Below are 13,668 nucleotides of genomic sequence, written 5' to 3' on the forward strand. Positions count from 1 at the left end.
TACGGAGCTACTCCAACTTCCGGAATGGAATTCCGACCCTCGGATCAAAATCTCACTATCGAACCGGAAACTTCAAAAATTCAACTTTCGGCATTTCAAGCCTAAATTAGCTACGGATTTCCAAAACACAATCCGAACACGCCCCTAAGCCCGAAATCACCCAACTGAGCTAACGAAACCATCAGATTTCCATTCCGAGGCCGTCTTCACATTGTTCCGACTACGGTCAACTTTCCAACACTTGAGCTCTCATTTAGGGACTAAGTGTCCCAAAACTCTCCGAAACTCAAAACCGTACATCCCGGCAAATCAAAATAGCATAAATAAACTTGGGGAAAGCAGTTAATGGGGGATTTGGGCGTAAATTTTTAAAACGACCGGCCGGGTCGTCACAATGTGGGTCTCGTTTCTACTGTCACATACATTGCACATGGAAAGAAGCCGTTAGTTTTGTGCAATTTGTTTGGGTTTGCTCTTAACAAGACTATATGTGCTCCATTTTAGCAAAGGTGAAGGTTCAAGCTGAAATATATCGATTAAAAACTTGAAACCCTAAAAACTCAAATAAACTAGAGCAACATTCTTTCATCCAGAATGTTGCATTTCTTGGACTTATAAGACATAATTCATCAATGCATATACCTGTAACTTATTATGCAGTGGATCATTTATACCTTTAAATTTGCATCGAATAAGAGAAAGGAGAAAAGACCAAGAAAAGCAACACACCACCAAAGACATAATCATTAGAGAATGATATTAAAATTGGCATTGTTTGCCAAGTGTTTTTCACCTCTTCTTCAGAAGGTAACAAAAAATTTCGTATGAACCAGTGCTCTGGAAACAAATGAGTCAGACCAAAAGAGGTCAACTTATTACTTTAAAAAACCAATGGTTTATCCTCCTCCGCACAACAAAACATGCCTATCAGACTACAAAATAGAAAATATATGTCGGTAATTCCTTAGGCAGTAGCAGATTTCAGGTAGGCAATGAGGTCTGCACTTTCATGTGGCTTCTTCAAACCAGGGAAAACCATCTTTGTTCCAGGTATGTACTGTAGAAACAATCAACAGAATTAATTGCCAATAAGGGAAAGGCGGATTCTAATGGAAGGAAACACAAGAAAGCAGAAAACAAAAGGAACTACAACATTGATATGATATGAAATGCAATTTCCACAAGAAAAGTTATGCAATTAGGTTAGGTTAGGTTGTCCCATCAGACAACCGTGTCTCCGTGGTAATGTAAACACAAAAATCTAGCATAATGATAAACTTTAACCATACCTTCTTGGGGTTGAGCAAATAATCATACAAAGTCTTTTCTTCCCACATCACAGCCATATTCTTATTTGCAGCAGAGTAGGAGTAACCAGCATTAGTTCCACACTACCTTCCAAAAAGTCCATTCAAATTAGGTCCCGTTAAAATACATATTGTTGTAAGTTACAGCAAAACTCATAAAACAATTCCAAAAATAAGAACTCTACATGTCTTTGCACACACCTTCACCCAGAAGGGATACACCAAAGTTTAGACAATTATCATGATCCAGCATGGTTATAAAAAATAAAAAAAGAAAGGAGTCACCAAGATATGAAAAGATAATTGTAAACAGTCTCTTCTTTTTCATTTGTACTTACCTTTGCTGAAAATTAAAGAAAAAGAAGAGACTGTTGGTGACATTAGGAAATTTTGGTTGTATTGACGGAAAGTGACTAGTAAAAAAAGGTTTACAGCAGGTGTATTACATGGCTATTTTTTCTCTTCACGTTAGAATTTGGCGAAAATTCAATCTTAAGAATCCGTGTCCAACTTTGTTTTAGTCTCCTTTTCCGTTTCTCTTTTCTTTAAGGCCCTAATTGATTTTTCCTATTTGGAATGGATCACTTGGGATATTCTTCGTAAGAGAAAATGCCATCATTTCTTTTATACTTTCCAAAATAATTACTAAATCGATATGAGAAGTTGATAGTTTTAGGGAGAAAAAAAATATCATGTTGTGGTCGTAAAAGTACAGGCGCCTTTTCTCTTTTGTCATTTTTACCCCTTTCAAATAGTTGTTTTAATCTCAAAAGATTGGTGTTTAGCTTGAACAAAGCACATGCCAGAGCCGCCTATAACCAACTCAATTGTCTTTATAAAATAGAAAAAACTCTTCCAAAAATGCCTTTCAAATGGGAATACATAATATTTCGTCATCTGTATAATCAAGCATTACAAAGACTAAACAAGATGATCAGGTACTAATTTCAGCCTGCCTCTCTTTTTTTGGGAAAAATAATACAAAAAACCCCTCCTGAACCACAAAGCGGCGCTTACATTCAGCAAATACCCACTCAAGTTTCCGTGTTCTTTATACTTGCACATACAAATGCAACCAAGTCAAGAATTCTCACTGATAATCACCGCGTTCTGGTATATGCTACGGTCCTTTAGCTTAACAGGTGGCGTAAAGTAAAAGGTCATCGAGGTGATTCCAGGAAGTAAACTGATTATGCAGCAGCATCGCTACTGTCTCCTTTTGACCTTTTACTCTTTTTCTTGGTCTTTGGTTTCTTGCTTCCGACGTGTTCTTTTGATGCTTTCTTCCTTTTAACCGGCTTCCCTTCCTCCTCTTCCATCTGTAATGTTTCATCTGGATCTTGTTGCCGAGGAGGTACCTGAGCTTCTGAACAAGCATAATGACACATCTACTTGTTAGGATAGTTAGATCTTAAAGAGAAGAAAAGGCAAACAAGGAACGGAGGGGAAGGTATGTGGATCAGACGAAAAAGCTAGGTAGAAAATAGTCTTGGTAATTGGTAGAATCTATTAAACTAAGGGGGAAAAAACATGGATAAAAAGTAAAAACAATCAAAGAACTCTTAGGGCAATCAAAGAGAAAAGTAGTGCACAAAATCGACCAAAGAATTCCAAATATGCTCATAAGCCTGCTAATATGGTATGGGAGACTACCCAGAATATATAAAAATGATAACTTCATTCTGTCTCCATTTCTCCTGACAAATTCCTATACTAAATTCTAAAAGGATTTAGTGTACTGGACCGTATAAAGAAAATTATATTCCACAAGTCAGAGGGGAAACATAAGAACAAGGCAGATGGAAATCCAAGTTGAAGAAAATTCGTTGATGTCTAAAGAAAGAGAATATTTAGTACTATCTGGACACAGATACAGTCATACAAACCAAGGCATTATCACCGAAGAGCTAGGAGAAGTAGAAAGAAAGCTTATCTCTCGCAGAAAATTTTGAATCAAAAACAACACTGCTAAGATGCTGCTTCAAGAAAACCTGCATCCAAATTCCAGCTTTAAGTACTTGAGGATCTATGTCTCGTGCCGATTTAAGATAAATAAAAAATACATGTTCGTAATTCATCAGCTATGCCTAAATCCCAAAGTAGTACAGGTTTGGCTATATGAATCCTTTGTTCGTAGTTTACCTATTTCTACACTATCGATACCCTACTTTTTATCCGGGCTTCGGAAACGCTGTGCTTTGACATAGGTGGAGATTCTTTTATACCCAAATTAATCCCAATGTTATGTACCATGGACTATAACTATCATTTCATTATCTGTTGTCGCAGCCAAAGATTTTGCTTTTACAATTAGGAGTACGCAAATTCTCGCATTAGTAGTATTTCTGCATATATGCATGCTTACGAATATTTATGGCATTCCACTCTTGATCTGACTTACAATACATGCTACATGGTGCTAATGATGGGTAAGCAGCACATGTTAAACTTGAATCTTTTTTATCAAACCAGCTAACTATTTTGTAACATGTAACAGGGAAAAAGTAGCTCTGTTAAAGCAAGATAGCATCTGACCACAAAAATTCATCACATCTAGACCCATATGATGTAAGACAAATAATTATGTCAACCAAAAAGGCAGGAAACGAAAAGATGAAAGCCAGAAAGGGTTTCTTTCTTAAGTAATAACCTCTTCTTTTAGAAACATCACCAATTATCTTTATACACAGAACATGAGACACTAGAACCATTGTTTACTAATCCAGTATGACTTGGTCAAATTGGAATGCTAAGTCAGGAAAGTTTTAACTTTAACAGTTCGAAGTCGAAGGACGATAATATATCAGGTGAAAGTGAGTGTTCAAAGACAACAATTCAATTTGCCGAAACAGACAAAGTTTTTGAGGAATTCTAAACAAAAAGCTTATCAAAAGAGCCCTGATGAATAATGGGAAGTAGATTGTCCAATAAATAAAGGACATAAAAAATTAGTGTTTCAAGAAGAAACTTTCTGCTGGTACATAAGTGAACATTTTATTGAAACAAAAGAAGCACAAAAATAGTGCAGTGAGTAACACAGGATCCTTACAAAAGTGACAGTTTCTGTCTCAAGAAATCTCACAAAAACTCAGTTCCAATCTAATCTAATGTGATAGGAATGGAACTTGTATTCTGTACATCTAGAGCCTTGACTTTTTAACTCTGACAGTCCTAAGAGCTAAACCAACCCAAAGAGACATCAAGTCAAATTTGAGTTTCAGTTCTAAAATGTTGCAATGCACTGATATGAAGAGCAAAAGGAGAGCAGTCAACAGCCACTCATTGTGTGTATGTGTGTGTTTGGGGGGTTAAGCAATAGCTCAGCCAAAATATAGCTGTCTATTGAATTGTCCACTCATTTCTTATAAAATCTGTAGCATGGACAAATAACATACCGCAGAGAGAAGTTGCCGTGACTTGACATCCCAAATGCGTAAGTAGCTGTCCAATCCTAGTCAAAAGTAACTTTGTTCACGTGAATAACTCATGAGGAACAAGAGTTGAAGAAAAACAATAGCACTTCTATAAAGAGGCATGTGTTCTACGCTTGCAGTTCTTAAACAATGTAACATACAAGGTTTCACAAGCTTCAGACTTTCTATTATGAGATTATATGTTGCATTCAGCAAATGTGGAGCCAACATGACTTTAGGACAATATCTGTGTTCCTAGGCAGTAGCTTCCATCAACAAAGTAATCATATATCCAGATCAAAACTGTTGTATATACAAGGACCATGGACAAATGCTATAACTGGGTTATAAAGAAGTTATCTGCGATTTCAAATACTCACCACATGAGGCTATAATCGGCAGCTCTGGATGCCTCACTATAGATCTTATACTTCCAGAACATTTCCCCAAGAAGGATCCCAAAAGTTTCCCTGAAACAAAAAGGATGCACTCAATTGTGAGACCCACAATATGTAAATTAAATGAGTCTAGACATCAGAATCGCGATTGAGAGAGCAAATTGTATTCCTAGACTGACGAGTTAATTATCATAAACAACAAGAATCATGTCAATGAGAAGTAAATTGAAGGAAGTTCAAGCTATTAAAACAAAAGCAGAAATAAACAGGTCGACACAGAATACCATTAAAGAACACCTTTGTCTGTGTGCAAGTGCTTTTCTGAAATTGAAGTCATAAACCATATCACAACGTTCTTATGCATTAGACAAAAAAAGTACAGTGGCCAACTTAAACATGAAACCTTATCAGTGTAGAAGAAACACAAGTTGTATTATGTTTGCCACGGAAATCCGTTGTCTTACTTTCTACAAACGATATCAATTCCGTGCCAGAACCAAATAACAGAACACACTTAGACTTGGATAACAAAAATGTGGAGAAGAACATGCACAATCATAAAATTGGCCAAGCAATATCCTCCATAATTTTGGGTAAACTGAATACTGGCTTAAGGATATCTTACCCTTTCCAATGCACTCTTCTTCAAACAATAATAAAATAGTATCTACTTATATGGCAAAGATGTATATGAAGATTATGTCTAATGACAACATAAACAATGATCACTATGCTGCGACAACCGTTTACCTGTGCGTATATCAATTTAAGCAAGATCGCCTGACCCGTTTCCTATGTATATTGTCTGTCCATCTATATCCTCAGCCACAGCTTTAATAGGGGTCTCACGAAAATCAAATGAAATAACAGGCCTTCTTTGAGCAGCAATATCATAAAGACGCACCTATAAATTACCCAGTCCGTACAGTATATATCAGCACCAAAAACATTTAATGGGTAAATCAGCAACAAATTTACAGATATGAAAATGAACAAGCTTAGAATACAACTTTTAGAGCATCTATGTCCAATTACACGCTGCAGGTTTAACAGTAAGCAGAATGGGTGTATATGTGGATCTGATCTGGATCAACTTTAGTGTATTTAATAGGCTGAAAGCAATCTATGCTATTTAAACCAAAAACCAATTACAATAAAACAAGAGGCTTCTCTCCATTAAAACTTCGAGAAGCACCAACAACAGATTAACTGCTGTTTCTCCACAGTGAAAGGAACAGAAGAGCATACTGGTAAAAAGATGGTACTGCATTGCGGAATCTGAAGAAAACCAGTCCCGGTATATCTCTGAAATCAGAGAACTCCTAGGGGATACTGAAGCAGGATTTGTGAGGTGAGGATGTGTGGCTGAAATGCATGACTAGCTGAGCTCTTTTATTTTGGCAGATTCACAGAGCAATTAGTCTAGATCCACTTATGGAGACTTCCTTCCAGTTGATATAGATTTCAATAGACTAGTATAGGCTATGATTAGGGTCTCAGTAGTTAATAATATAATAGAGGGTGGTGGTTGGAATCGGGTAATGAAGCAGTACAATAGTTGGCTGCTTTGTTGGGGGGGTTGGGGGGGGGGGGTGTTGAGAATGAAAAAAAGTAGCAGCATTCTAGGAAGAAGACAAAGGAAGGATAGAAAATGGTTTAGACGGACTGCTAAGCTAGTCAAATCCATTTCAGCACTGATGTTGACCAGCCTAAAATATATAGCATGTTGGAGAATCACCGACTTTTTTTTATGACCAACATATCCGTTTGAGGCCGACCCTTAGGACCAACCGCACCCTTCAAAACTCAGGGATAATGGGCCCGCTCGTCTACCCTTCTCCACTTAAATACTAGGCTTGGTTTGTATGACGCAGAACTCAAACCTAAGTCCCTCAACCTTTGCCCCTTGACTAAGCCCTATGAGCGGAAATCACCGACTTTTGAGAACCAAAAAGTTATAAACACGTCCAAGACTAGAATCAGCCCACCCATTTGGCGCCCTAGTCGGATTATTTCTGGGACCTAACTCTCCCTCTCCCCTTTCCATTACCTCACTCCCCTACCCACTCCAAGAAGGAAGTGGCCCAAAAGGTTGTCTTTTGGCAGCCTCACAAATGCCTGTGAATGCCTAGATGTGTTAGTCAAACGACGGCTATATGATAAACCACATGAAGTCCTTCCTGGCAAGACGGCTTATGAAGCTGTTGCATCAAAATTTCCTTCATGATACAAATGAAAAGCCAACACTTAATGGAGCTAACGAGAAAAATTTGACAAGGAAAAAAAAGTACCTGGTGACTATTAGTGCCTGCAACAAATTTGCGGTGGTCATCTTTGCACAAGAAAGTTGCAGATGTAAACCAAGTTGGGGTGAATATGTCAAGGCTGTTTTTTGGTGGCTAGAACAAGAAAACAACACGTCAAATTCATGAAGTACATCAAAAAGCCAGTCAATTGTTTGTTACACCCACAAATTCTAAAGAGAAAGATGGTGAAACTCACAGATTTCGCAGTCCAAACTTTAGTGCATTGGTTTAGATCCCACATATTAACCTCAACACCCTTCCTGATATATCAAAGAAGAGGTCATTAACTAACACGCTATTTCCATCATCAATGTTATCTTCCAAAACCCTATATTCACGATTACCCACCCACCAAACAATGCATAGTTTTCATCTGCATCTACCTTAGAGCACAAAATACTGCCTGAACCACAAACATTCCATGTTGTTTGAGTACCTTCACTACCAGAATCTTCAAGACTTTGACATTTTAACACACTTCATGCTTGCTTGTCCTTTTCTTGTGCATGTAAGCAGGGCACATGACCTATAAATGTATAAGAAATTATATAAATATAAAATCAAGAAGAAAAACTTTCAGAAACAAGCCTGATTTGCTCTGAGTGAGATTCCTCAAAAATGATGCCATATGTCTGAGGCAATCTTAATCTTCAATCCACATGCAGACCAACACAGAGCAAGCAAACCACTTGCAATGCTAGTTACTTACCAGTAGTTAATAACTCATTTCAAACACTATAAAAAAAAGGGCTGCCCGGTGCACTAAGCTCCTGCTATGTGCGGGGTCCGGGGAAGGGCCGGACCACAAAGGTCTATCGTACACAACCTTAGCCTACATTTCTGCAAGAGGCTGTTTCCACGGCTCGAACACGTGACCTCCTTATCACATGGCAACAACTTTACCAATTACGCCTCCCCTTCATTTCAAAACTACATTGTTTGAAATTTTAATCACCATCCTAGACGATGTTGACTCTGGATATTATGGAATATGAAATGATACTCTAGTGACCATCAATTTTTCCGATCTTCACCTATTGGGTACAGGCCAGAAGTTTATAATTACATTTGTATAGGGAGAGGCTGCGCAGTTCATGGATAGCAAATGGGATAACATGCGATTAACTCTTATCCCATGTTGAGTTCAAGTTTGGCCTTCATATCATGTGGAACACCAAAAAATACACATTTAGTTCATGTTTTCCACGTGGTTAACAGACAAGGGTCTTGCTAACACAAGCTAACATAGAAGTAGAAAAGCATTGTTCTAGATTAAGCCAAGAATAACATGTTGCATATTACTCTTATCTCTCTGCCTCATATTTACAATAGATTTTTTTTTACAAAGGTGGTGTTCAAGCTAACATGTGCGCACCTTGACTATTCCACCAAGTACCAGGTACTAGCTACCTCCAACCAACATATGTACCGGGTAACTCTACTCACCAAGGGTTAGGGAGATAGGAAAAAATCACCCAATACTTTTTGTCTTTGCCAGGATTTGAGCCTGGCCTCGAAGGTCGGCACGCACTTTATTTATAGCAAATAAAATTTACAACTTAAAGAGAATGACAAAGGTATATTCCTCATTAGTCATTAGGATATGCGGAAAACATAACCCAACATCATTCCATCCGCACGCCAAACAACTCCACGAATATCTTTTGTCAATTCACGTGTCAATTACACATTCGATCAGAAGGTAATCTTCTTTCCACACAAATTAAGTGCAGGAGAAACACATATTTAAATTTGGATTGCTAAAGAGAAGGACCAAGCTATTGAGCAATATGTTCTGTATCCAAGTCTGAGAATGCGTTTACTACTACAAGTTGCTTACTCCATGAGCTAACCTGGGTGATCAAATATTTCATACTTGTACTCTCTAAAGCGGGCCTAAGACAATACCTTGATGATGAGTCCAATCTCTCTTTTCCAAATAGATGTAAGCCAACTATAGAATTATCTTCAGATCCTGTTTCATTTTGACTTTCCATTTGAAATGGAGGCACGAACATCTCCATTGACAGGACTAAGCGCGTCAATCTGTACAGTATAAATGTAATAAAGGATGCACAAATAAGGCTCAATACTCTAGAAAACTTGACAATTTCATATTATCTCGATTTTGATCAAAGATAAAGCCTTACCGAGCCATTTTTCCTTGCTACACCTAGTAGCTGCATAAAAATGGAAAGAGAACAACAAAGGTCAAATATCTATTGTCAAAGTACGTTTTTTTGGAAGTAGATAACACTCAAAGACTACATCACAGGCAATTGAAGATAAATATCCAATATTCTCCAAATTAGTTCTAACTTCTAAGTAATACCTTTATTGTATCTACACTGATTAGAAATTAAAAGAAATCTTTTATGGCATCCTTGCACAATTTGACCGCCAAAACAAGATGATTCTACTTATCAAAAAAATTAAACAAGATGATTCATTGCATGATGCCAGTATGAAGTAATTATACGCCTCAAGGGGCGTTTAACTTGCATAACCAAAATACATGTTTACATAAAGCACATAACCTGATATTCGGCCGAGCTGTCACTTGAAATTACTCAAGTCTCTAACTTGGTTGAACCAGGTAAAGAATGAAATTATTTCTACTTCTTTTCTACCCTCAAAAAAAATTCTTTTTTTTTTTTTGAGTTACTGACATGAATTATTATCTGTTAACTAGTCACTGAGACCAGAGGTCCAAAGTTGCAAATTAAAAGAAAGAAGCCATCCAAAAGCTATTATTGCTGGTTATTACTCCATTCGTGGGTGGACTTTTGGTTTTTGAAGGAATTGCAATGATTGGCATTTGGATTGGGTATGCTTATTGCTACAAGAGATAGGAACCCTGTCCATTTGTCCTAAATAAAAGAGTGTGTCTTCTGGATGGGTACAAAAGAAGAGTTTTTTCCGTTAAATCATGCTACTCCATTTCTCATGACACCCTACCACAGCCACAACTTGGCCTTGGAAACAAATTCACAGAAGTTCTGGACCATACAAGATCCAAAGCTTCATTTGGTTGGTGGGAAGAAATGCTTGCCGCACTTAGTGCTACGTACAGAGAAAGGGAATTGGTCAGGTAAAGAACTTATTTTTGCATTCTAGGATCACTGCCCAGCTGCTGGACATGCTTCTCACTCTTCTGGGACACAAATGGGCTACGCCTAGAACTCTTTTGGAACTTCTACGGTGGTAGATTATCAGAAGACTGATAGGTACTCACACAAGATTATTGTAGGCCATCCCGGCAGCTATTTGGTGGACTATCTGGCAAGAGAGGAATGCCAGAATTTTAGAAGACAAACAAGAAAATATACTTAGTCTTAAGTTCATTTGCATACTTTGGCTATCTTCTTGGACAACATGGCAAATGCAAATGTTATTCATTTTTAACTCCTTATATACTCTGTTATAACTAACAGAAGCTTGTAATTGGTTAATATTCCAGCATAGCCTTGTTGCTGGTCATTCGTGTATAAAATACTTGTCAAACAAGAATGAATCCATCCATATAAGCTAATAAAAGAAAATACCGTACGGCCTAACTTTTTTCCTATTATCGGAGTAGCTTCTAGACTTCTGACGTTCCACAATCAAACCATTTTCTTTTACCCTTTTGTGAATTCAGATTAAGAACTGATATAGGACTAAATGCACAACTCCAAACATCACACGTGATTCTTCAATCAGCTGCTATACTATAACCTCACCCACAAAACCAACTCTCAATCACGAAAAGTATCCACCCAACTGGCTAACCCTTCAACCTATACCTTCGATCGTGCAAGTAGAAAACACAGAAACACACTGCATACACAAAACATTGATAAACAATGGAGAAAAAAGAACACACACTGAATCAAAAGTTAGCACAGAGGTACAACAGTATAGCACATAAATAATGTAGCAAAGTACATAGAGACAACTTACAGGGTCAAATTCACGGTCAACAATTGACGTGGCAAGCACACACCTGGAAGCATCAGGCTCCCCCCATCTCTCCACCACCTTAGGAGCTTCCTTTTGCTCACCCTTACCTTCAATAACTACACCCAAAAAAGATACGTAAGAAAATAACTACTTATTGGCACCACTAATTCTAAGCTAAAGAGGGTCAGTTTTAATTCAAACAAAATAGATAAAAATCCATTTTTCTAGGGAAAAAAAGAGAGTCAAGACTATCTAGTTAAAGGGCAAAAAAGGATTCAAACTATATCGAAAGATAGAAATTTAAAGCTGAAATGGGTTTACCTTTGATTAATCCAAGAATGTCAAAAGTTAAAGCTCTAAGAGGAGGGCAACCAGGGCACTCCAAAGTGGTAGTACGGGGCATATTTTTCTTCTGTGTTTGTTACTATTCAGTGTGGATTTTATTTGAAAAAACCGCACGAATTTAGCAGAAAATAAGAGGCGGCAAAGACACAAGAAGGGAAGAAGAGGAAGAGAGTTGCACAATCAAGATCTATATTGGGCTTTAGCTATTTTGGACGTGCAACAATGACTAGGGGTGGCTCAACTGTATGGGCCGATTTCTTTTTTTTTCCTTTATGTGAAGGTTCGGTCAAAACTTGTCATGCCATATTTCTTTCTTTTTTTCTTTCTTTTCTTTAAAACAGTAGCGTGACCTCGCCCGTACTCACTAATGCGGGGAATACCAGCTACTTTTGTGTGAGGGATGAATTCGAACTTTGAACGTTACGGATTTGAGTGAAATTCAAAAATAGTGAAACTTACGAGTGTTAATTGAAAAATAATTATAATTTTAAAAGTAATTGAAATTTAGTCACTTCTCATGCAAAGATAAATTTGAACGAAATTATTATTCAAAATTCGAAAAATATTCTAGCATAATATACTGGAGTTCGAATTTTTTACATGTGAACTTCCAACAAAATATACTGGAGTTCCAGCAAAATATACTGGAGTTCCAGCATAATATACTGAAGTTTCAGTATAATATACTGGAGTTGTACCATAATATACTGGTCCAGCATAATATGTTGGAAGTTCATACATAAGTGCTTCAATCTCCAGTATAGTATGCTGGAACTTTTCGTGTGCTGGTTCTAGCATAATATTCATACACAGGTGCATCAATCTCGAGTATGTTATGCTAGAACTTTCCGTATTACAGCAAAAAAGTGACTATTTTTAATGACTTTACAAACGTTTGCTATTTTTCAATTATCAGTCCGAAAATTGTCTAACCCGTACTATTTTATTGGATTTATTGGATCGAAAATCTGTGATAAGTTAAGGGTCTGAGTTAAAATTATTAGGTTTGGATGGACCGTAACTTAAACACGAAATCTACCTTTATTTTTTGCAGTACATATATTACTATTATTAGTTAAATTGTCCGCACTTTGCGCGCGGTCATAATACATATTAGTAAATTTATTTCAGTATATATATATACACTCATATGTATGAGCATGTACAAAAATTAATTCTAAAAATTAATTAAGTTAAAAATACAAATATATTATTAACGAAATATGAAATTCATATTGATAATCCAATATAATATTTTCTTAATCAATTGACTCTTTGATTGTATTGCTTGGGAAATAGTCTTTAAAAATTTAATCAGACATAAGTATAGGAAAAAAGAAACATTAACAGCTTGTTTGGATGGTTGTTTCCCGTTGTATCGTATTGTATTGTTATCTCAAAACAATGTTTGTTTTGATTGTTTCATTAAAATTGATTGTATTGTATTGTTAAATCCATTGTTCCGGAACAATGAAAAGTCCCTTTTTTTAAACAACTGATTTGGTGTGGTGGGATTGTTTTCTATTTTTCTTTCCAATTATGCCCTAATTACTCCACAATTTAATTTTACCCTTTACCTTTTTCTCTATTTTAATTCCAAATCTCCAACCTATAACCTACTTTATTTTTTTTCTAAAACTTCTGCCGCGAACGTTAAAGATGTTTTGCCGCCTTCTGTTTTATTTTTTCTTCTAATTTGCTTTTAACTCAATTATAATTAGTTGTGCTCTTTTGTTTTGCCTTCTTCTGTCTCGCTCCTTTGTTCTGTTTTCTTAAGATGTTTTGCCTTCTTCTGCTTTCTTAAGATGCATAAAATTATTTTTATGCATAATTTTTTATAAATTTAATATTTAAACAGTTGAGGGTATTTTAGTAAACTTATTAGTTACAATACAGTACGATACAGTCAAACCAAATAGCAAAATATTATTTAACAATAACAAACAAAACAATCTAT

At 36.6% G+C, this 13,668-nt stretch overlaps 1 long non-coding RNA gene and 1 pseudogene across 3 annotated transcripts; both read right to left on the reverse strand.

The window, feature by feature from the left end:
• Positions 1-841: 841 nt before the first annotated feature.
• Positions 842-1,715, reverse strand: LOC107774964 (uncharacterized). 3 transcript variants are annotated; one of them, XR_012707983.1, is made up of 3 exons: positions 1,509-1,715; positions 1,290-1,395; positions 842-1,057 (listed from the first exon to the last, which is right to left on the reverse strand). It is a non-coding gene; the product is annotated as an uncharacterized LOC107774964 (long non-coding RNA). The 3 variants fall into 3 exon arrangements; XR_012707984.1 differs by having other exon boundaries at positions 1,290-1,391; positions 1,509-1,714; XR_012707982.1 differs by lacking the exon at positions 1,509-1,715 and having other exon boundaries at positions 1,290-1,502.
• Positions 1,716-2,122: 407 nt separating this feature from the next.
• Positions 2,123-11,976, reverse strand: LOC107774962 (uncharacterized; annotated as a pseudogene).
• Between the last annotated feature and the right edge of the window lie 1,692 nt (positions 11,977-13,668).

This window comes from Nicotiana tabacum, chromosome 3 (genome assembly GCF_000715075.1).
Source record: "Nicotiana tabacum cultivar K326 chromosome 3, ASM71507v2, whole genome shotgun sequence".
Taxonomy (NCBI): Eukaryota; Viridiplantae; Streptophyta; class Magnoliopsida; order Solanales; family Solanaceae; genus Nicotiana; species Nicotiana tabacum.